This window comes from Triticum aestivum, chromosome 5D (genome assembly GCF_018294505.1).
Source record: "Triticum aestivum cultivar Chinese Spring chromosome 5D, IWGSC CS RefSeq v2.1, whole genome shotgun sequence".
Taxonomy (NCBI): Eukaryota; Viridiplantae; Streptophyta; class Magnoliopsida; order Poales; family Poaceae; genus Triticum; species Triticum aestivum.
In genome coordinates this window covers 372,447,871-372,472,640 of record NC_057808.1, presented here as the reverse complement: position 1 = coordinate 372,472,640, position 24,770 = coordinate 372,447,871, and positions in this window count along the sequence as shown.

The window sequence follows — 24,770 nt, the reverse complement described above, 5'->3', positions numbered from 1 at the left end:
ATACGTAGGTAAGAAAACGTTCTTGCTAGAAACCTACAAACCACGTAAAAACTTGCAACAACAATTAGAGGACGTCTAACTTGTTTTTGCAGCAAGTGCTATGTGATGTGATATGGCCAGAAGATGTGATGAATGATATATGTGATGTATGAGATTGATCATATTCTTGTAATAGGAATCACGACTTGCATGTCGATGAGTATGACAACCGGCAGGAGCCATAGGAGTTGTCTTTATTATTTTGTATGACCTGCGTGTCATTGAATAACGCCATGTAAATTACTTTACTTTGTTGCTAAACGCGTTAGCCATAGAAGTAGAAGTAATCGTTGGCGTGACGACTTCATGAAGACACAATGATGGAGATCATGATGATGGAGATCATGGTGTCATGCCGGTGACGAAGATGATCATGGTGCCCCGAAGATGGAGATCAAAGGAGCATGATGATATTGGCCATATCATGTCACTATTTGATTGCATGTGATGTTTATCATGTTTTTGCATCTTATTTGCTTAGAACGACGGTAGTAAGTAAGATGATCCCTTATAATAATTTCAAGAAAGTGTTCACCCTAACTGTGCACCGTTGCGAAGGTTCGTTGTTTCGAAGCACCACGTGATGATCGGGTGTGATAGATTCTAACGTTCGAATACAACGGGTGTTGACGAGCCTAGCATGTACAGACATGGCCTCGGAACACACGCAATACACTTAGGTTGACTTGACGAGCCTAGCATGTACAGACATGGCCTCGGAACACGGAGGACCGAAAGGTCGAGCATGAGTCGTATAGAAGATACGATCAACATGGAGATGTTCACCGATCTTGACTAGTCCGTCTCACGTGATGATCGGACACGGCCTAGTTAAACTCGGATCATGTTTCACTTAGATGACTAGAGGGATGTCTATCTGAGTGGGAGTTCATTAAATAATTTGATTAGATGAACTTAATTATCATGAACTTAGTCTAAAATCTTTACACTATGTCTTGTAGATCAAATGGCCAACGTTGTCCTCAATTTCAACGCGTTCCTAGAGAAAACCAAGCTGAAAGATGATGGCAGCAACTATACGGACTGGGTCCGGAACCTGAGGCTCATCCTCATAGTAGCCAAGAAAGATTATGTCTTAGAAGCACCGCTAGGTGATGCACCAATCCCACAGAACCAAGACGTTATGAACGCTTGGCAATCACGTGCTGATGATTACTCCCTCGTTCAGTGCGGCATGCTTTACAGCCTAGAACCGGGTCTCCAAAAGCGTTTTGAGAAACATGGAGCATATGAGATGTTCGAGGAGCTGAAATTGGTTTTCCAAGCTCATGCCCGGGTCGAGAGATATGATGTCTCCGACAAGTTCTTCAGCTGTAAAATGGAGGAGAACAGTTCTGTTAGTGAGCACATACTCAGAATGTCTGGGTTGCACAACCGCTTGTCTCAGCTGGGAGTTAATCTCCCGGATGACGCGGTCATTGACAGAATCCTCCAGTCGCTTCCACCAAGCTACAAGAGCTTTGTGATGAACTACAATATGCAGGGGATGGAAAAGACCATTCCTGAGGTATATTCAATGCTGAAATCAGCGGAAGGGGAGATCAGAAAAGAACATCAAGTGTTGATGGTGAATAAAACCACTAAGTTCAAGAAGGGCAAGGGTAAGAAGAACTTCAAGAAGGACGGCAAGGGAGTTGCCGCGCCCGGTAAACCAGTTACTGGGAAGAAGTCAAAGAATGGACCCAAGCCCGAGACTGAGTGCTTTTATTGCAAGGGAAGTGGTCACTGGAAGCGGAACTGCCCCAAATACTTAGCGGACAAGAAGAAGGCCGGCAACACCAAAGGTATATGTGATATACATGTAATTGATGTGTACCTTACCAGTACTCGTAGTAGCTCCTGGGTATTTGATACCGGTGCGGTTGCTCATATTTGTAACTCAAAACAGGAACTACGGAATAAACGGAGACTGGCGAAGGACGAGGTGACGATGCGCGTCGGGAATGGTTCCAAGGTCGATGTGATCGCCGTCGGCACGCTACCTCTGCATCTACCCACGGGATTAGTTTTAAACCTCAATAATTGTTATTTAGTGCCAGCTTTGAGCATGAACATTGTATCTGGATCTCGTTTAATTCGAGATGGCTACTCATTTAAATCCGAGAATAATGGTTGTTCTATTTATTTGAGAGATATGTTTTATGGTCATGCCCCGCTGGTCAATGGTTTATTTTTGATGAATCTCGAACGTGATGTTACACATGTTCATAGTGTGAATACCAAAAGATGTAAAGTTGATAACGATAGTCCCACATACTTGTGGCACTGCCGCCTTGGTCACATTGGTGTCAAGCGCATGAAGAAGCTCCATGCAGATGGACTTTTGGAGTCTCTTGATTACGAATCATTTGACACGTGCGAACCATGCCTCATGGGTAAGATGACCAAGACTCCGTTCTCCGGAACAATGGAGCGAGCAACCAACTTATTGGAAATCATACATACCGATGTGTGCGGTCCAATGAGTGTTGAGGCTCGCGGAGGATATCGTTATGTTCTCACTCTCACTGATGATTTAAGTAGATATGGGTATGTCTACCTAATGAAACACAAGTCTGAAACCTTTGAAAAGTTCAAGGAATTTCAGAGTGAAGTTGAGAATCAACGTGACAGGAAAATAAAATTCTTACGATCAGATCGTGGTGGAGAATATTTAAGTCACGAATTTGGTACACACTTAAGGAAATGTGGAATAGTTTCACAACTCACGCCGCCTGGAACACCTCAGAGAAATGGTGTGTCCGAACGTCGTAATCGCACTCTATTGGATATGGTGCGATCTATGATGTCTCTTACCGATTTACCGCTCTCATTTTGGGGCTATGCTTTAGAGACTGCCGCATTCACTTTAAATAGGGCTCCGTCGAAATCCGTTGAGACGACACCGTATGAATTATGGTTTGGGAAGAAACCTAAGCTGTCGTTTCTAAAAGTTTGGGGATGCGATGCTTATGTCAAGAAACTTCAACCTGAAAAGCTCGAACCCAAGTCGGAAAAATGCGTCTTCATAGGATACCCTAAGGAAACTATTGGGTATACCTTCTACCTCAGATCCGAAGGCAAGATCTTCGTTGCCAAGAACGGGTCCTTTCTGGAGAAGGAGTTTCTCTCGAAAGAATTGAGTGGGAGGAAAGTGGAACTTGATGAGGTGATAGTCACCCCTTCCGAACCGGAAAGTAGCGCAGCGCGGGAAAATGTTCCTGTGGTGCCTACACCGACTGGGGAGGAAGTTAATGATGATGATCATGAAGCTTCGGATCAAGTTACTGAACTTCGTAGGTCCACAAGGACACGTTCCGCACCAGAGTGGTACGGCAACCCTGTCCTGGAAATCATGTTGTTAGACAACGGTGAACCTTCGAACTATGAAGAAGCGATGGCGGGCCCGGATTCCGACAAATGGCTAGAAGCCATGAAATCCGAGATAGAATCCATGTATGAAAACAAAGTATGGACTTTGACTGACTTGCCCGATGAGCGGCGAGCCATAGAAAACAAATGGATCTTTAAGAAGAAGACGGACGCAGATGGTAATGTGACCATCTACAAAGCTCGACTTGTCGCTAAGGGTTATCGACAAGTTCAAGGGGTTGACTACGATGAGACTTTCTCACCCGTAGCGAAGCTGAAGTCCGTCCGAATCATGTTAGCAATTGCCGCATACTATGATTATGAGATATGGCAGATGGACGTCAAAACGGCATTCCTTAATGGCTTCCTTAAGGAAGAGTTGTATATGATGCAGCCGGAAGGTTTTGTCGATCCTAAGAATGCTAACAAAGTATGCAAGCTCCAGCGCTCAATCTATGGGCTGGTGCAAGCATCTCGGAGTTGGAACATTCGCTTTGATGAGATGATCAAAGCGTTTGGGTTTACACAGACTTATGGAGAAGCCTGTGTTTACAAGAAAGTGAGTGGGAGCTCTGTAGCATTTCTCATATTATATGTGGATGACATACTATTGATGGGAAATGATATAGAATTCTTGGAAAGTATAAAGGCCTATTTGAATAAGTGTTTTTCAATGAAGGACCTTGGAGAAGCTGCTTATATATTAGGCATCAAGATCTATAGAGATAGATCAAGACGCCTCATTGGTCTTTCACAGAGTACATACCTTGACAAGATATTGAAGAAGTTCAGTATGGATCAGTCCAAGAAGGGGTTCTTGCCTGTATTGCAAGGTGTGCAATTGAGCACGGCTCAATGCCCGACCACGGCAGAAGATATAGAAAAGATGAGTGTCATCCCCTATGCCTCGGCCATAGGGTCTATTATGTATGCCATGCTGTGTACCAGACCTGATGTAAACCTTGCCGTAAGTTTGGTAGGAAGGTACCAAAGTAATCCCGGCATGGAACACTGGACAGCGGTCAAGAATATCCTGAAGTACCTGAAGAGGACTAAGGATATGTTTCTCGTTTATGGAGGTGACGAAGAGCTCGTCGTAAAGGGTTACGTCGACGCTAGCTTCGACACAGATCTGGATGACTCGAAGTCACAAACCGGATACGTGTATATTTTGAATGGAGGAGCAGTAAGCTGGTGCAGTTGCAAGCAAAGCGTCGTGGCGGGATCTACATGTGAAGCGGAGTACATGGCAGCCTCGGAGGCAGCACAGGAAGCAGTCTGGATGAAGGAGTTCATTACCGACCTAGGGGTGATTCCCAATGCGTCGGGCCCGATGACTCTCTTCTGTGACAACACTGGAGCTATTGCCCTTGCGAAGGAGCCCAGGTTTCACAGGAAGACCAGGCATATCAAGCGTCGCTTCAACTCCATTCGTGAAAGTGTTCAAAATGGAGACATAGATATTTGTAAAGTACATACGGACCTGAATGTAGCAGATCCGTTGACTAAACCTCTCCCTAGAGCAAAACATGATCAACACCAGGACGCAATGGGTGTTCGATTCATCACAATGTAACTAGATTATTGACTCTAGTGCAAGTGGGAGACTGTTGGAAATATGCCCTAGAGGCAATAATAAATGGTTATTATTATATTTCTTTGTTCATGGTAATTGTCTATTATTCATGCTATAATTGTATTGTCCGGAAATCGTAATACATGTGTGAATACATAGACCACAACGTGTCCCTAGTAAGCCTCTAGTTGACTAGCTCGTTGATCAACAGATAGTCATGGTTTCCTGACTATGGACATTGGATGTCATTGATAACGGGATCACATCATTAGGAGAATGATGTGATGGACAAGACCCAATCCTAAGCATAGCATAAAAGATCGTGTAGTTTCGTTTGCTAGAGCTTTTCCAATGTCAAGTATCTTTTCCTTAGACCATGAGATCGTGCAACTCCCGGATACCGTAGGAGTGCTTTGGGTGTGCCAAACGTCACAACGTAACTGGGTGACTATAAAGGTGCACTACGGGTATCTCCGAAAGTGTCTGTTGGGTTGGCACGGATCGAGACTGGGATTTGTCACTCCGTGTGACGGAGAGGTATCTCTGGGCCCACTCGGTAATGCATCATCATAATGAGCTCAATGTGACTAAGGCGTTAGTCACGGGATCATGCATTGCGGTACGAGTAAAGAGACTTGCCGGTAACGAGATTGAACAAGGTATTGGGATACCGACGATCGAATCTCGGGCAAGTAACATACCGATTGACAAAGGGAATTGCATACGGGATTGATTGAATCCTCGACACCGTGGTTCATCCGATGAGATCATCGTGGAACATGTGGGAGCCAACATGGGTATCCAGATCCCGCTGTTGGTTATTGACCGGAGAGGCGTCTCGGTCATGTCTGCATGTCTCCCGAACCCGTAGGGTCTACACACTTAAGGTTCGGTGACGCTAGGGTTGTAGAGATATGTGTATGCGGAAACCCGAAAGTTGTTCGGAGTCCCGGATGAGATCCCGGACGTCACGAGAGGTTCCGGAATGGTCCGGAGGTGAAGAATTATATATAGGAAGTCAAGTTTCGGCCACCGGGAAAGTTTCGGGGGTTACCGGTATTGTACCGGGACCACCGGAAGGGTCCCGGGGGTCCACCGGGTGGGGCCACCTATCCTGGAGGGCCCCGTGGGCTGAAGTGGGAAGGGAACCAGCCCCTAGTGGGCTGGGCGCCCCCCATGGGCCTCCCCCCATGCGCCTAGGGTTGGGAACCCTAGGGTGGGGGGGCTTCCCACTTGCCTTGGGGGGCAAGGCACCCCTTCCCCCCTTTGGCCGCCGCCCCCCCCTGAGATCCATCTCTGGGCCGGCGCCCCCCCCAGGGGGCCTATATAAAGGGGGGGAGGGAGGGCAGCAACCTACAGCCTTGGGCGCCTCCCTCCTCCCCTGCAACACCTCTCTCTCTCTCGCAGAAGCTCGGCGAAGCCCTGCCGGAGACCCGCTACATCCACCACCACGCCGTTGTGCTGCTGGATCTCCATCAACCTCTCCTTCCCCCTTGCTGGATCAAGAAGGAGGAGACGTCGCTGCACCGTACGTGTGTTGAACGCGGAGGTGCCGTCCGTTCGGCACTCGGTCATCGGTGATTTGGATCACGGCGAGTACGACTCCGTCATCCACGTTCATTGGAACGCTTCCGTTCGCGATCTAGAAGGGTATGTAGATGCACTCCTTTCCCCTCGTTGCTAGTAGACTCCATAGATGCATCTTGGTGAGCGTAGGAAAATTTTAAATTATGCTACGATTCCCAACAGCTCGGCCGTGGCCCGAGAATGCCCGGAGCTGGTGGGCGGGGGACGGGCATGGAGTAGGCGTGCACTACTCCCGTCCATGGGTTATACCCCGAGAGCCAAGGCGGGGGAGGTGCAGCCGCCGCGGGCGCAGGGGGGCGCGGCGTCGTGTTGGAGTTGCGGCCCCGGCCCCCGCGACCCTTCTGCTTGCGGCCGCCGGAGGGCGCAGGCGCGGGTGGCGGGGCAGGAGCGGGAGCGCGCGGCCCCGGCTGGGTTGGGGAAGAGCCGTGGCCGGCGGCGAGGCCGACGTGGAGAGCGGCGTGGGTCGCCTGTTGAGCGGTGTGACGGAGACGCTTTTCCTCCATGCGAAGATATGTGACAGCCTTCGCGTACGTCGGCGTGATGAGGGAGAGGTTGGCGGCGGACTGGCCAAGGTCGGGGTGGAGGCCGCAGAGGAGGTTGGTGAGGAGGACCGAGTTATCGATGGTCATGCCGACGTCGCGTAGCTCATCGGCGAGAACCTTCAGCCGCGTGCAGTACTCATCGATCGAAAGATCGTTTTGCTGCATAGTGAAGAACCCCCCTTAAAGAAAGACGCGGCGCTGCGGTTGATTGTCGAGGAAGAGATCACACAGGCGCGTCCACATAGCATACGCGGACGGATCGCGGGCGTTCACCATGTTGAAGAGGCTGCCGGAGATGGTGAGGAAGAGCCACTTGACGATGCAGGCGCTCACAGCGAGCCACTCGTCGTCGTCCTTCATGTAGCGGATGTCAACGCTCCCGTCAACATGCTCGATGAGACGGTAAGAGCGGAACAGCAGCGCGAAGTACGTGCGCCATGCATTGTAGGACGGCGAGTCGAGGTCGAGGATGACAGGTACGTGGTCCTTGATGTGAATCTCGTTGAGGCGATCGGAGGTGAACATGGCACCGGAAAAGGAACCGGCGTCGGATGCGTCAGCCTTGGCCATGGAGACGGCGGGTGGTTAGGGTTTTGGGTGGTGGTGAGTGAGGAGGGAGAAGGCGGCGGCGGCTACAGAGGGAAGAGGGTAGCGGCGGCGGCCCTGAGGGTTTCGGGAGAGAGGTGGTGAGGGCAGGGGGAAGAAGAGAAGCGGCGGCGGCGGCTACGGGAGATGTGGCGACGGCGGCGGCTTGAGGTGTGGGAAGGAGGAGGCGGCGGCGGTGGCTAGGGGGGAGTAGCGACGATGGCGGCGGTAGGGTTTAGGAGTTGGCGCGGCGGCGACTAGGGGTAGGCGCGGCGGCTTAGGGGTGCAGAAGCGACAGAAGATCGCGGTAAAACTGATACCATGTAGAGGGGATATTTGGTGCAACTCATTGTATTCCATGGAATAGGTTACATTATATACACAAGATGTTTTGCGTGACAAGGTAACTAATCCTATCATATCTCTAGGAGTTAGCTATACAAGGCTAGAGAAGATAAGACTAGAAATATAAGATATGTCACGTTCAACACATACGAAACATGAATCTACACTTTAAAATATATCTACATATATTCATATTTATTTGTATTGGAGTCTCTAAAAGAACTTGTATTTAGGAATAGAGAAAGTAACAAAGTAACACCACGTGTGTATGTGCTAATGTGCAGTTACGCGTTAATCTGAGAAGGCCACCCACTCTGCATGCATCCAGGGGCGGAGCCAGGATTTAATGGCGAGAAAGGATCAAGTCTTACACTCACATAGCAATATGTCTTACACTCACATAGCAATATACATTTTTCAATAAAATACTTCCTCCGTTTCTAAATATAAGTCTTTTTTCATATTAAATCTCTAAATAAACCTATATTTAGAAACGGACAGAGTATACATTTTCTAAATTATGTAAGTCGCATAGACTAATGTTGCAGACTGTATGTTTAAATTTAGCCTTGCAGAAATTACCCGCAATGAGATTATAAGAGTTAATAATCTGCTCTATTCTTATTTCCTCTCAAGGTTAAACTAGATAAGTAGAGTATGGCGAAACAGAAGCAACAGGCAAATTAGATATATATCTCATCTCAGTATATGTAATTAAGAACTACTATTAGAAATTGATGCATCAAAGAGAAGTAGATTAGCTGTATGTATGTACCTTAAGAAATGATCTTGCCGGAGAGTTCACTTCATGTGCGTGCGGAAAGTCGGGGACGGCGAAAAGAGGCCGCCGTTGAGTGGCCAGGTCGAAATTAGTCCTCCCAGCCTCTGGCAGTGTGCTACTGGTATCGGTATGTTGTTGAGGACGGCGGCGTGGCGTGGCGATAGACGGCAGACGGCCACGGGATGCGACCTAGACCTAGACTAGATCCCCGTATAGCAGCGATACGCACGCAACGGTAGATCTGATCGATTGCACGGCAAAAGAACCGCGCGAAGCCATAAAGTTACATGGGCTGGGCTTCTTTGGCACTGCGCGTTGTTGATCACGCATGGGCTAATTGAGTTAATTACTCCCAGCCATTAGCACAGGAACACTGGTAAATTTGCCTAAATTGTCTACAAAAAAGTAAATTTTGCCTAAAAAAAAGAGCGGCAGTATCTTAGGAGCTCTTCGGTAATCCATTGGCTCCGCCAAATTTGAGGATCTGCGGAGCACCTATTCACCCGCTTTCGGATTTTTAACTTAGCTCTCCAACAGCTCCGGGAGCGAGAGTGTGGGGTGGAGGGGCGCCGAACAGGCCCTTAGTACCCCACTGCCCGCTGAAAGTTGTTGCCTTGTTGGGGGGTGCTACCGGTCGTCTCCGCCCATTCAAAAATAATGTTCATCGCAGGTTGAATCTAAGCGCATCTCCAACTGCAACCCATAAATTTTATTCCACATCCGTCACGGATACGGGAGGCCGCCATCCAACCATAGCCGTATACATCTGGCCTTCCTCATTTTTATTATGTCCGCACGATCAAATAGCCGCACGCAGCAGTATTTCAAATTTAAAAAAGTTGAAATATTACATCGAAACATTATTTCCCCCTTTAACAGTCCACTGATGCTCGATCAGATCTTCCTTCAGCTACTCGTGAGTTGGTCGGTACCGAATTTTTTGGTGCATTTAAATAAACTATTCAAATGTGACCGGATTCTGGTCTGAAAGTCGGATAGGATCACCCATCTATACCAATATAAAAAGATTCAAAAGGGCAGATCCAACTGATCTCGGCCATCAAACTAAGTCAATCCAACGATCTAGACTACTCCAATGGCGAGCGCTCAACGTGTTTAACATGCAATTAATATCATACCAAATATTGCACTAATCACATAATTAACACACAAATAATAGCATACCTAATATCCGCGTGCTATTAATATATTGCCTAAATATTAATGTGCATTGCACGTGCACATTTACTAGTGTTCTCAAATCAGCGGTTGTGCCATATGCAAGCATCCGTAGTGCGGACGTGCACTTCTGGTAACCAGAGAACCCAATCGTTCCCACGACGTTCTTCTTCAGGATGAAGTAGTCATCATAGGACCGAACGCCATGGTACAAATGATCGGAGACAGTCTTGCGCATCCGAAACACCGACGAAAATGGTCAGCGAAGAGTGCATCGGAGGCAAAGTAGTCGGCCATCAGTGTCAAATGGTCGCACGCCCTGCTGTGGTTGAGCACTCAATGACCCTTGTTCGAGCACTCGATGACCATGCATCATCGCCATCTCATCAGTCCTCCTCGTCTGATGAGCTATCAGACGACTCAACATACTGCTCGTATATGTACTCCGAATCGGAATCGATTGCTAGAAAGAAGAAGGGAAAATTGTTTTTAGCTTCAGCGATTCATCGAACAGTTGCCGGGCATGATGAGTATAGCAGTAGCGGATGGTACCTGGTGGGGCAGTCGGAGGACAGGGGTTGAACGACAACGGAGGAGAAGCGGGGTGGAGCCTTGCTGTAGCGCTGGAGGTGACAGAGACGTAGAGTTCGAGTAGCGGTGTGGTGGAGCGGCGGCGAAGGCAAGAGAGAAGAAGGAAGAATAGAAAATGGGGAGGATGGAGGCGCAGGGTCCGGGAAGGGTTTGGGTGGCCTGGGGGTGTCGGAGTCCTACGTGTCTGGTGTCTGGACTCCCGCAAAGCCCCCTCCCCCCACGTTTGTCTCCGGTTTGTGAGAGAAAACGCGTCCGGACCGCCCCGCGTACCAGTATAGGCCTGCGTTGGATGACTTCGGCGGTCCGGACAGCGCGGTCCGGACGGATGGGGGCAGTTTGCAGGTCCACCTTGGAGATGTCCTAAGAACGTATTTTTCCTCCAGCCATTCATACTGATTCCGCCTTTCTAAAATAAAAGATGATCCTGGTACATATGCCCGTGCGATGCAATGGGAGTAAAGGACATCCTCAGTGTTCTCCTCGTGCGGTATGGGTGCTCGCGGCTCATGGCTGGCTTCTGCCCTGCGACAAAGGCTTTAGCGAAACCATGCAGGGGAGCCCAACTAATGGGTGTCCTAGACTAGAGAGGGTGCTAACCTAGTCGGGCCATATTCTTCGTGCTAGGCTAGTAGGCCCACATTCTCCCCAAGGTGGACCCCGGAAGCTGCACGCTGGGAGCAAGATCAAGACTGCATCTGTCGAAGACTTGACGTATACTCCAAGACTTCTCATGCCGCCTCCACGCCAAGTTACCGACCTTGTAACCCTAGGTGCCCTACCTGGCGTGTATATAAGACAATGGGTTTAGCCCGTAGAGGGGACTTGAACACAATCGCATTCACCTAGCCCTAGAGTTAGAACCCATCTTACGATCTCGAGGTAGATCAACTCTGTACTTGCTACATCTTCTATAATATAAACAAGAGCAGGACATAGGGTTTTACCTCCATCAAGAGGGCCCGAACCTAGGTAAATATTGTCCCCCTTGTTCCTGTTACCATATGTCCGAGATCCACAACTCGGGACCCCCTACCCCGAGGTCTGCCGGTTTTCACCGACACCAGGGCACCATCATGCACAATCATATGCTTAACAGATTTGAGCACAAAATGACATCCGTGGAAATCGTGGCAAAAAAACATTGATGCTTCAAATTTGAGCACGAAATGACATTCGTGGAAGGCGTTGCCGTGAGAACTTTGTGATGGTGGGGACCATTTGGGTTCGTTGGCAGGTGCAAATGGCGTGCCCCTTTTTTTCGGGGAAACTCTAGATCTGGGTCTTCCGGATCGGATGATGACGATGACTCTAGTGTCATTCTTCCTCTAGGGGGCATTATTTTGGAGCAGATTCTTACTCGAGGGGCCATGAGGTGGAGCGGTGTTGCATCAGCCTCATCGAAGACGGCGGGTCTTGGCGGCGTGACGGAGTGGAGTCTCGGCGTTGGACGCGAATTGATGGACGTGCGCAGGCTGGTGGCGCTATCTGGCGTTTTGGTGACGTTGACGAGAATTGAGCCTGGTAAGGTCAATGTGATGATCCCTCCAGAAGATGAGACATCGGAAAGTGGCGGCGCAGGATCTTGCAGCGCACACATACGATGCATGCAGTGGGTCTGCTAGACCGGTTAGTGCTCTCGATTGGCAGCGGCGCGACTTCGTAATGCCACCGGATTAGATGATGTGTGTTGGTGCGGTCAAGACACATTGTCAAGCATGTAGGCCCGCGACATAGGTCGCCAGAAAGGTGATTTTAAATTGATCGTTGTATTTATTTTATTATCGCTATTGAATAATTTAATAAAGATGGTTGTGTGTATCGTTCGATCAATGCAGAGCCGGGGTTATTCTTTCAAAAAAAAAAAACAAGCACACCACTGAGGCCGACTATTCCTTTGTTTTCTCTTTTGTTTTTCTTACCACACGCCACTGGGTCGGTCGGTCTGTAACGGCTGTGTTTGGCTTTCGCGTACACTGACGTGTCAGGTCGGCTGTTGATGCAGTCTCAAAGCTTAATTAGCTGTGTTCCTATGGCACACATAGGAAGTTTGCTTATCAGCTTAATATAAAAAGGAGTGTATGTTACAGAGCTTAAGACAAGTGAGTTCAGCGGTACGAGGAAAAGTCACAAATGTGGGTGTGCGGCAAAAGCTCTCGCGTGTATCTTCACCATTGTCTGTATACGTAAACTTGGCTCTTCTGCCGGCCGCCTGCCCGCATGCGACACGCTTTTCCATTATTTTTTCCCGGGAAATTGCTATCATGTTGACTGACATGGCTGGAAGGTTTCACTCAGCTCCATGCTTAGCAGGTTTGCTCAGCTGCGCCCATCTCTCTCGGAATCTTGGGTCTTGGGCGTTGTATGCGTGGAGGCCACATGCATGCATGTGCATGAGTTTAATCGGGGAAAGGTGATCAAAGCCTGGTTTAATCGGGGAATGGCGTCAGTTTTGATAGAATCAGTGCAGTATGTCAAGAGTTTGCAAGGCGGAATGGAGAAATTCGATGCGATGATTGCGCGGGTGAGACTTGCTTGTAAAAACCATCCTTCGCTAGATGTGCCTACCCGATGAAATCCAACGTACCGAATACTTGAATCATCATTGCAGTTCAGAGCAGCATTCGAAGCCTTGAAAGAAACTGAAAAAGATTATAAATTTGCTCCTTCCGCTAGTGAATGGGAGATGGCTGAAGCTATTTGCCATCTTTTGGGCGCTTTTAACACAAGCACAAAGAAAATCTCGGGTAGGACATATCCCACCTCTTACCTGTACTTCTATGAGGTCTGGAATGTGAAGCAGATAATGGAGAAAGAAGCCGTAAGTGAAAATCCTACCATTGTTGCCATGGTGAAAGAGATGGAGAAAAAATGGATCAAATATTTTGAGGAGTCATTCTTAACAAGTTGTCTGCCGGTGATATTTGATCCAAGGTACAGATATGAACATATTGACTTCCAACTGACCGCAGCTTTTGGTGGTGGCGCGAGAAATATCTTACCCACATGAATAGTGCGATGAAGATCCTATTTGCTGAATATGCATCTGAATTTGGAAACACTTCTGATGAAGGTGATGAGGTTGCAGAGGAGGATGGCGAGGGCACTCTTGATGACTGGGATAAGCATTTGAGATTGAAAAGATCCCACAACTCAAATGAGCTACAACGATATCTTGAAGAAGACTTGTTTCCTCGTCGACAGAAGTTGGATATCTTAAAGTGGTGGGAAATCCACTCCCCAAAGTATCCGGTGCTTGCGGCTATAGCGCGGGACATATTGGCGGTGTTCGCGTCTACCGTGCCTGCGGAGGCTGCATTCAGCAATGCTGGAAGGATCATCACCGAGCAAAGAAGTAGTTTGACCCCGAGTACTGTTGAGACACTTATGTGCCTCGAGGATTGGCTTCGAGCTGCTGGTAATATGTTTTAATTTATTTTTCTCATACTTCATTTAATACTTTCCACGTTGAATGTTTCATTTTGAATGCCTTTAACATTGCAGATAATTCTGGAACAACCCAGGTAATTCTGGAGCCAACACTTGGAGACCGTGGTGATGATCAAGACATGCTGGAACAACCCAGGTAATTCTGCTACTAGCACGCTGCACTTTAGTACAATCATTCTTTGTTGTCCTGGGGGTAATTTTTTAACTCATTAGGACATGGATGATTACTGATCTTTCATTGTATTGACATGAAGTATTAGTTGAGGTTGCAATACATTTGTGATTTGGACTGGAAGCACAAAGAAACTGTTTATTCATGTCTCTTGTACCTTATAAGTCTCAGTTTTCTATCTACATAATCTGCTTTGAATATTTATAGATCTCAGTTTCCTTTTGTCTATTTTTCTTCAAGCAAATAGGCGTAGCAGAACTACTAATTGATGTGTTTTTGTTAATAAAAAACGCAAACTGGGCTATGCATGTTGCTCGACTGAATATGTCAGAACAACAAGGGAACCGTATGATCCTGATTGTTGGTATCTGAAAACTGAATTTGTAGCAGTCAGAACTCAGGTTCTTGCTCGCTTATTTGCTATGTTGGATCTTAATTGTTTGTTTCACAACTGAATATGTAATTTCCCAAAGTCTAATGCTGGAATCAAATACTCTCTTGGCATCTCAAAGACTGATGGACAGTGAGCTAGTTGTCTTCTTTTAAAATGTCCTGATGTCCATATATCAATACCCATGGCCCACAGAAACCAAATGAGACCGCCCATTGTTCAATTGTTCGGTACTCATTATTTAAAAAATGGAGTGGCAGAAACAGTGCCAGCAATAACAAAATTTTCTCTTATATGAGTTAATATTTTTTGTCTCATGTGTGCAAGTAATTACTAATAAGCATTCTTTGTTGCTTTAGGAGAAGAAGAAAAAGTTGTCAACTTCATGCACTCATGGCAAAAGAAGAAAAAGTTGTCCAAGGACATGTTCTATGAAGCTACAAAGTTCAGCGTTGCAGTATTGTGGACTGAAAATTCTCTTAATTAGTGATGTTCATGTCTGAAATTTTCTGTCCTAAGTGTGTGGTTGCCCCTGTAGCCTGCAATTTCATTTGTGTTTTGTTGGAGTTATTCTCTGTTCCATTTCCTAAGTGTATGTTCATGTGAAGTGAAGTTATGCATTTCAAGTGGGAAGGAAGAATATGTAGCCTGTTTGAAGTGAGAAGGGGAAGGAAAAACCTGTAGCCTTCTTACATTTCTGTTGTATTCTTTCCTTAAACGAGATCCCACTTGTGCCCCACTTAATCCACCAAATTATAGTGGGTTGTACCCTAGATGCCCACCAAGCAGCGGTGGGACTGGGTGGGGCTATGGTGGGACGTCCACCTACAGTCCCACCTGCAGCGTGATTCAAGCCTAATCTGCTGGCTGACTCGATAAGGAGAGGCGATTAGGGTTGAGCCGCGGCCGTCCGCCTCTTGGCGGTGGCGCAACCTTCACGTGATTTGCTTTTCGTAATGAAGACTATATCCACAACGTTGTTACATACAGCTCCCCTGGTGACTGTGCATCGGGATCTTGGCTGCTGATCGGATCGGGAATCGGTCCCAAGATTGTTCAAGTTTCATCCCGGTGTTGGCTTCGGCAGCGATTGGTGTTTTGTTCCAACACTGGTTTAGGGGGCGATCGGTTTTCTGTCCTGCAGGGTCGGCCGATCTCTCGACGGGGTTCGTGCAGTTTTGTTATCCGTCTACCCTGCTCCTTACTAGTTAGGGTCTGGGCGTACTATCTGTTTGGCTAGTTTCGGCTGTTGGTTCTTGGATGATCGGAAGAATTTTGTTGAAGTAACTGTCAATGGCCCAATGAATCCTTGAGTTGGACCTGTTGGGGCATTCTTGGGGCCGTGACGGTTTGTTCGCTTCTAGACATCCATAGGCGGCATAGACCAGATGTTTTTTTTATGTCAAAAACGCATTTGGACAGGACTAAGGCAGATGAACTGATGAACAAGTTGGCTATGGATCACAAGATTGTGACTACTAAGATGGAAGAAAGGGGGTCTCCTTTTGGTCCGGAAGAAGGAAGTTAGGATCTACTTCCGAACTACCACCCTGGATTTCATTGATGTTTCAGTTGAGGAAGCATGAGGGAACATGTGGAGGGCAGGCTCATGTGCATATATGAGGAACCAAGCTGGGATACCCACAAACAAAAACAAGCTAGGATAATAAGGATTGGACGTACCGTAATCTACGTGATATTCATGCTCAGTCTACTCTGCCATGGATGGTTACTGGAGATTCTAACGAGATCCCCTTTTCTTCTGAGAAAGAAGGGGGTGCACCGCCTCCACAACCACGTGTTCAAGCGTTTTAGTTTGCGTTGTCAGGTTGCATGCTTGAGGACATTCGCTATGAGGGTGATAAATTCACCTGGTTCCGCGACGGTCTTCCTGAGAGGTTGGACCAAGAAATCGCCAATGTAGGATGGGTTCAGCTGCACTATATAACTTGGAGATGGGTAAATCGGATCACAGACCGATTTTGCATGGATACTAAATACCTAGCAGGAGTGGCTAAGAGTAGCCCTATCTACAAAATGAAATTTGAGGCTAGGTGGCTATCGGAGGAAACGGTGGAGGAGGTAGTGAAGACTGCTTGGCAAAAGCCTTTGCATCGTTTTCTACTGATGTTAGCTTCAAACAGAAAGAACTTGTGGTATTGATCCAGAATCTCCTCGAGCAAGATGAAATTTATTGGGCGCAACGAGGACGGGCCAGCTGGCTTCACCGTGGTGATCGCAACACCGCGTGTTTTCAGCAATTTGCGTCATCCAAGACAAAATGGAACTTGATTAAAAAACTAAAAAATAATAGTGGAGGCTAGGTCGAAAGCAACGATAATTCAAAACCTTTCATTTATGATTACTTTGACAACCTTTTTAATTCTAACATAGGTGATACTGATGCAGACCTGTTGGCATCTGGTAAGCCGCTCGTCACCGGCCCGATGAGTGCATTGCTTATATCCTCTTACTCACGAGAGGAAGTTCATAAAGCTCTGTTCCAAATTGGAGGTATGAAAGCTCCCGAGCTCGACGAGCTTCACGTAGTATTTTTCAAAAGGTTTTGACATATCTTAGGAGAAGAGTTAACTGATGAGGTTCTTGATGCTATGAATAATAAGAAGGTGCCCGAAGGATGGAATTCAAAAAAATGTCCTAATTCTGAAAGTGGGTAGCCGTGACCCGTGAGGTAATTATGCAGTATAGGACTATAAGTCTTTGCAATGTGGTTTACAAATATTATTTAAAAAATGCTCACTAATAGGTTGAAAAAAAATATTGCCTAGAATTATATCACCAACTCAAAGTGCTTTTGTTCCTGGGGGACTCATCATTGATAATGTGTTGGCGGCATATGAGTGTTTTCATACAATAAGGAAGAAGACCCATGACTCCCATGGTTATTGTGCTATAAAATTGGACATGAACAAAGCTCATGATATTGTGGAGTGGGGCTTCCGGAAGGGTATTATGGAAAAATAGGGTTTGATGAACAGTGGGTGTAGTTGATTATGGAGTGTGTGTCTTCTGTGAACTATGCAATTCAACTCAATGATACTAAAATAGAGGAGTTTATTCACACCAGGGATCTCAAACAGGGTGACCCACTATCACCATATTTATTCTTTCTCTTTTCTGAAGGACTTTCAAGCCTTCTGGCTTGGGAGGATGACATAGGTGGACTCGAACGTGTACGAGTGTGCAGGAATGCACCTTCTATCTCACATTTACTATTGGCAGGTGAGTCATTAATTTTGTTGAAGGAAAATATTCAAAATGCAAGTACGCTGCAGAGAGTTCTCGACACATTGCAACAGTTCTTGGCAAATAATGAGCAGTGCCAGGTCTAGCATTTATTTTAGTCCCAATACTAATGTTGCAGTTAGAGAAAATATTTACAGAGCTTTGCAAGGAAAATATATCTTGATCAAATCTGTTACTCAAGCTATCCCATCATATGTTATATCTGTTTTTAAATTACCAGAAGGAATATGCAAGACAAACCAAGATAAAATTGCAGGTATTTGGTGGGGAGACAATGAAGAGAAAAATAAAATGCACTGGCATGTATGGTGGAAGTTATACATTCCGAAGAAGAAATGGGGATTGGGTTTGAGGGATCTTCACAGCTTTAATCTTGCTATGTTGGTAAAGTAGTGTTGGCGACTAATCCAGAATCCTGACTCAGTGTGCATAGGTTTTGAGAGAAAAATATTATCCTAATGGTGATGTTTTGAAGGTTGGACCTAAGTCTGGATAATCGTACACTTGGCAAAGCATTGTTGCAGGCATACAAACATTTCAGAGGGGACACATTTGGTGAGTTGGGATGGGATGCAAATTGATATATGGCAGGATCCTTGGGTTCCTTCTAGCCCTTCTAGGAAGGTTATCACGCCAAGAGGTGACATCATGTTATCTAAAGTGGAAGAATTAATGCAGTCGCACTCAGGACAATGGGATGAGGTCCTTTTATGAGATGTTTTCTCCCCGGTGGACATTCAGAGAATTTTACAAATTTGTTTGAATGCTCAAGGTCTTGATGATTTTGTTGCATGGAACTACACACGGTCTGGAACTTTGTCTGTTCGGTCTTCTTATCATCGCGAATTGGAACACCAACATGAAGTGTGGTGGCAGCGAGCTGATGGGCAAGGGGATCTACGCCTTAATCCAGTGTGGAAGGATTGCTGGATTTTGCGGTTACTGGGGAAATAAAGCACTTCCTGTGGAAGGGCCTGCAAGGGAATCTACGATGCTATGGTATTCTTTCTGGCAGGCACATAGTATGTTCTCTGTAGTGTCCTATGTGTTCGATCAGGCTGGAAGATATACAACATTGCATGTTCACGTGTTCTCGAGCACAGGAAGTCTGGGCTACATTGGGGCTAAGAGATACTACCAGGCAAGTCATTGACCAAGACACATCAGGTTCTCTCACCTTGAACATTTTGTCAAATTCACCACTGAGAACGGTCGAAGTTCCTATACCGGAGTAGCAATAGCCGCCCTCCTTGCCAAGGCCGCGTGGACCAACAAGAAGTATGTGTGACAACTCGAGCTGCTCCTCGCGCGATCGTTGCGACCATTGTCCGACGCCGCGTGTCAAGGAGGAGCCGCACTTCCTGTCATGCCACTATGTCAAGGAGGAGCGGGTGTACCCACCGTGATGCTACATAAAGAAAAAGGCGCCCTCCTCACCATGCAGCCAACATGGGCGTCTCAGTCGCGACAAGAGCGTGGCACCACCATCCCCGCCCCGATGGCGTGCTTCTGCCATGAAGAAGGAGGAGCCCTCCCCTGCAATTGCTAATGTGTAGGATCGGGTCCTTCACAACCTTAGTCGTGGTGACAACAGTGCCTTATCCTCGCACACTAAGACGGCGGTCGAGGACGAGCGCCTGGAGTGGTGCAATCTGGCATGTCGTTCAGCCTTCGCCCGGTTGGACGTGGTGCCGGGCTGGGTAAGCGCCGACCTGGACCTCGCGTTGGCCTGGTCCGAGGATCCTTCCAGGACCACCACGTAGATTTTCGCCTGACATCGACACCAGATCAGCGACCAACTCTGCAAGATAGGGATGGTCGAGTCCGAGCGTGCCCTTGCCCTTGCTAGCATGGACAAGGCCAAGGCCAAGGGCGGGCGGCATGGGGCGGAGTCTGCGCCTGCCGTCAGCACGAGCTGACGTGGCCGATCGTCTGCATGAGGCTAAGCGACTTTGCCATGAGCACGCAACGACCGCCAGCCAGGGCTGTTGCGACCCATAGTCAGTCATCCGCCGCTGGAAGGACGACGATGTCGACAGTAGAAGTGGCAACGGAGGTGCCAGAGGCCACGGACGCCATGCCTATGAGGTCGCCTCTGATACCTCACGTAGTTTTTATTTAATTTTAGATGAATTCATCCAGTTTGCATGTAAATATAAAAAACTTACTTAAATTTCGTTAGTTTTCCTACAATTTGTATTATTTGAATATCGGTTTGAAATGTCAACAAGCCTTTCATGCATAGGGTTGGATGGTGGGCCCAGTATCCGTTGTCCGCAGACGCTTGGGCTATCCGATTTGATGGGAGACATTGGAGTTTCCCTAACACATCTCTCTCTCTCTCTCTCTCTCTCTCTCTCTCTCTCTCTACAATGGCCGATCGTATCCTTGTTGCTCCCCTCCAGTGTTGGCGGTGTCCATGTCCGACGGGGATGAGACTCATGAAGTGAAGGTGCGGTCGCTGGCGAGAAATAGTAGGACATGTGACACAGACATGCCCACTTGGGACTCGAGGCCCCGCCGCCTCCCATGCACTACTCCTCCTCGCCCGAGCCTGGAACCTGTCCGTCACAAGTGGACGTGAGGTTGACGACGGGCACGGATGGTGCAGCACACTTGTCGTGCCACTGGCGCCAATGAAGCATCGTTGGCGGTGTGAAGGACACGTGGCTGCCAATATTATCGTCCGCGATCATGTGGGTGATGTTGCTTGAAGCTACGTCGGTATTTCCCCAAAGAGGAAGGGATGATGCAGCACAGCGGCGGTAGGTATTTCCCTCAGATATGAAACCAAGGTTATCAAACCAGTAGGAGAACCAAACAACACAACGTAAACAACCCCTGCACACAGATAACAAATCCTCGCAACCCGACGTGTTAAAGGGGTTGTCAATCCCTTCCGGGGTACGGCGCCTCAAGATAGGCAAACGGACGTGAGATAAATTTGTAGTATATTGATAGATCGAACGCCAAATAAAATAAACAGAAATAAAACGCAGGAAGGTATTTTTGTATTTTTGGTTTAATAGACCAAAAAATAAATGCAAGGAAAAAGTAGATCACAAAGGCAAAAATATGAGAAAGAGACCCGGGGGCCGTAGGTTTCACCAGTGGCTTCTCTCGAGAAAAATAGCAAACGTGGGTGAACAAATTACCGTTGGGCAATTGATAGAACTTCAAATACTCATGACGATATCCAGGCAATGATCATTATATAGGCATCACGTCCAAGATTAGTAGACCGACTCCTGCCTGCATCTACTACTATTACTCCACACATCGACCGCTATCCAGCATGCATCTAGTGTATTAAGTTCATGGAAAAACGGAGTAATGCAATAAGAACGATGGCATGATGTAGACAAGATCTATCTATGTAGAGATAGACCCCATTGTTTTATCCTTAGTAGCAACGATACATACGTGTCATTTCCCTTTCTGTCACTGGGATCAAGCACCGTAAGATCGAACCCACTACAAAGCACCTCTTCCCATTGCAAGATAAATAGATCAAGTTGGCCAAACAAAACCCAAATATCGGAGAAGAAATACGAGGCTATAAGAGATCATGCATAAAAGAGATCAAAGAAACTCAAATAATTCATGGATATAAAAAGATAGATATGACAATAAACTCAAAGTTCATCGATCCCAACAAACACACCGCAAAAGAGTTACATGATATGGATCTCCAAGAGACCATTGTATTGAGAATTCAGAGAGAGAGAGAGAGAGAGATGAAGCCATCTAGCTACTAACTACGGACCCGAAGGTCTAGAAAGAACTACTCATGCATCATCAGAGGGGCACCAATGGAGGTGGTGAACCCCATCCGAGATGGTGTCTAGATTGGATCTGGTGGTTCTGGACTCTGCGGCGGCTAGATGAATGTTTTGTCGACTCCCCTAGGGTTTCTGGAATATTGGGGTATTTATAGAGCAAAGAGGCGGTCCGGGGGGCACCCGTGGTGGGCACAACCCACCAGGGCGCGCCTGGGCCTCCTGGCGCGCCCTGGTGGGTTGTGCCCCCCTCGTGGCACCCCCAGGTGCAGTCAGGGCCCATTATGTTCCTTCTGGTCCATCAAAAATCTCCGTGGAGTTACGTTGCGTTTGGACTCCGTCTGATATTGATTTCCTGTGATGTAAAAACATGCAGAAAACAGCAACTGCCACTTGGCACTATGTCAATAGATTAGTACCAAAAAATGATATAAAATGATTATAAAAATCCAAAATTGGTAATATAACAGCATGGAACAATCAAAAATTATAGATACGTTGGAGACGTATCAGCATCCCCAAGCTTAACTCCTACTCTCCTCGAGTAGGTAAGTGATAAAAACAGAATTTTTGATGTGGAATGCTGCCTAACATGTCATATCATATTTATTTTCTTTATAGCATGGACATTTGGACTTTTATGTGATTCAAAGCAATAGTCTAGTTTTGACATAATAATTTAGATACTCAAGCATATCAACAAGCAACCATGTCTTTCAAAATATCAACGCTAAAATAAGTTATCCCTAGCCCATCATGCTCAACCATTGATCCATTCATGAAACACGCTCGAATATTAGTTACACCCAATACTTAAGTACGATCATATTGCCTCCTAGTTGGTGCTTTTGTAAGAGAAGATGGAGACTCAAATTCAAAATAAAAATTGCATAAAGTAAAAGAATGGCCCTTTGCAGAGGGAAGTAGGGATTTGTAGAGGTGCCAGAGCTCAAAGCGAAAATTTAGAGATAAATACATTTTGGGAGGTGTATCGATCCCACCAATGAAAATGACTTAGAGTTCCCAACACTTTCCATGCTAGATATATCATAGGCGGTTCCCAAACAGAAAATAAATTTTATTCCTTTTTCCACCATACTTTCACTTTCCATGGCTAGTCGTATCCACGGTTGCCCTCCATACCAACACTTTCCAAGGAATTTATTATTTGACAACATAAAGTAAATTCATTTTTTTATTTCGGGACTGGGCATCCCTAATACCTTTGCCTTACTCTCGTGCAATGACAAGTGAATAAACACTCATCGTGAGAATAACACATCTAGCATGGAAAATATTAGCCACCGCTCACCGCTCCACGAACGAAACAAACACACAAAAGAGAAGTTTATTTTGAAAATTAGAGATGGCACATGAAAATTTGCTTAGAACGGCAAAAGAATACCGCATATAGGTAGATATAGTGGAGTCATGTGGCAAAACTGGTTTAAAGGATTTTGGATGCCCAAGTAGAGATCATACTTGGTGCAAAATGAGGGCTAGCAAAAGATTGAGAAGCGACCAACCAAGAAACGAATAATCTCATAAGCAAGCATTAAGCATAAATAACACCAAATAATGCACCATAATAGGATATAATTTCATTGCATAACTATTGACTTTCGTGCTTGCATAGGGAATCACAAACCTTAACACCAATATTCTTACTAAAGCATAATTACTCATCAACATAACTCACATATCACATCATCATATCTCAAAACTATTACTAAGAATCAAGTTTATTTTATCCAATGATCTTCATGAAAGTTTTATTATATCCTTCTTGGATATCTATCATTTTGGGACTAATTTTCATGCGTTGCTTTTCATAAGCTCAGACAAATATAAGTGAAGATCATGAGCATAATAAATTTCTTTCTCTCAAAATAATTTAAGTGAAGCAAGAGAGAATTTCTTGAAAATTTTACTAACTCTCAAATAAATCTAAGTGAAGCAAGAGAGCATTTCTTCAAAAATACTAAGCACACCGTGCTCAAAAAGATATAAGTGAAGCACTAGAGCAAGTCCATTGCTCATAAAAATTTAAGTGAAGCATAGAGAGCAATTCTAACAAGTCATGACATAATTTTGGCTCTCCCAAATAAGTGTGTCCAGCAAGGGATCAAGACTTAAAACACAAAATAAAACAAGCAAAGACTCATATCACACAAGACACTCCAAGCAAAACACATATCATGTGACGAATAAAAATATAGCTTCGAGTAAAATACCGATGGTCGTTAGAAGAAAGAGGGGATGCCACTCAGGGGCATCCCCAAGCTTAGTTGGTTGCTCATTTTTGGATAATATCTTGGGATGCCGGGGCATCCCCAAGCTTAGTTGGTTGATCATTTTTGTTCCTTCATCCATCGTAAGATAACCCAAAACTTGAAAACTTTAATCACACAAAACTCACCAAAACCTTCGTGAGATCCGTTAGTATAAGAAAGCAAACCACCACTATAAGTAATGTACCAAACCAATTCATATTTTTTTGCATTATATATACTGTATTCCAACTTTTCTATGGCAAAAATTTATCAAAGAAAACCATAGAGCCATCGAAATAAGCACACAACGCAAAGAAAACAGAATCTGTGAAAACAGAACAGTCTGTAGCAATCTGAATATTTAGAAAACTTCTTGAACTCCAAAAATTCTACCAAATTAGGACGACCAGGGTAATTTGCATATTAATCTTCTGCAAAAATAATCAGGGCAAAAGCACTTTTATGTGATTTATGAAAATTATTTTCGTAGTGCGTAAGTTTCTGTTTTTCAGCAAGATCAAACAACTATCACCCAAGAAGACCCTAAAGGTTTTACTTGGCACAAACACTAATTAAAACATAAAAAACACAATCATAACAGTAGCATAATTGTGCTAACACTCAAGAACAGAAAGCAAAAAGCAAAAATGAATTTTATTCATTGGGTAGCCTCCCAACAAGCTCTTTCTTTATAGCCATTAAGATAGGCTTAAGATTTCAACCATGCTCACACAAAAGATAATAATTGAAACACAAAGAGAGCATCAATAAACATGTGACAAACACATTTAATTCTAACTCTCTTCCTATGCATCGGAATTTTATAAGCAAACAAATTATCAAG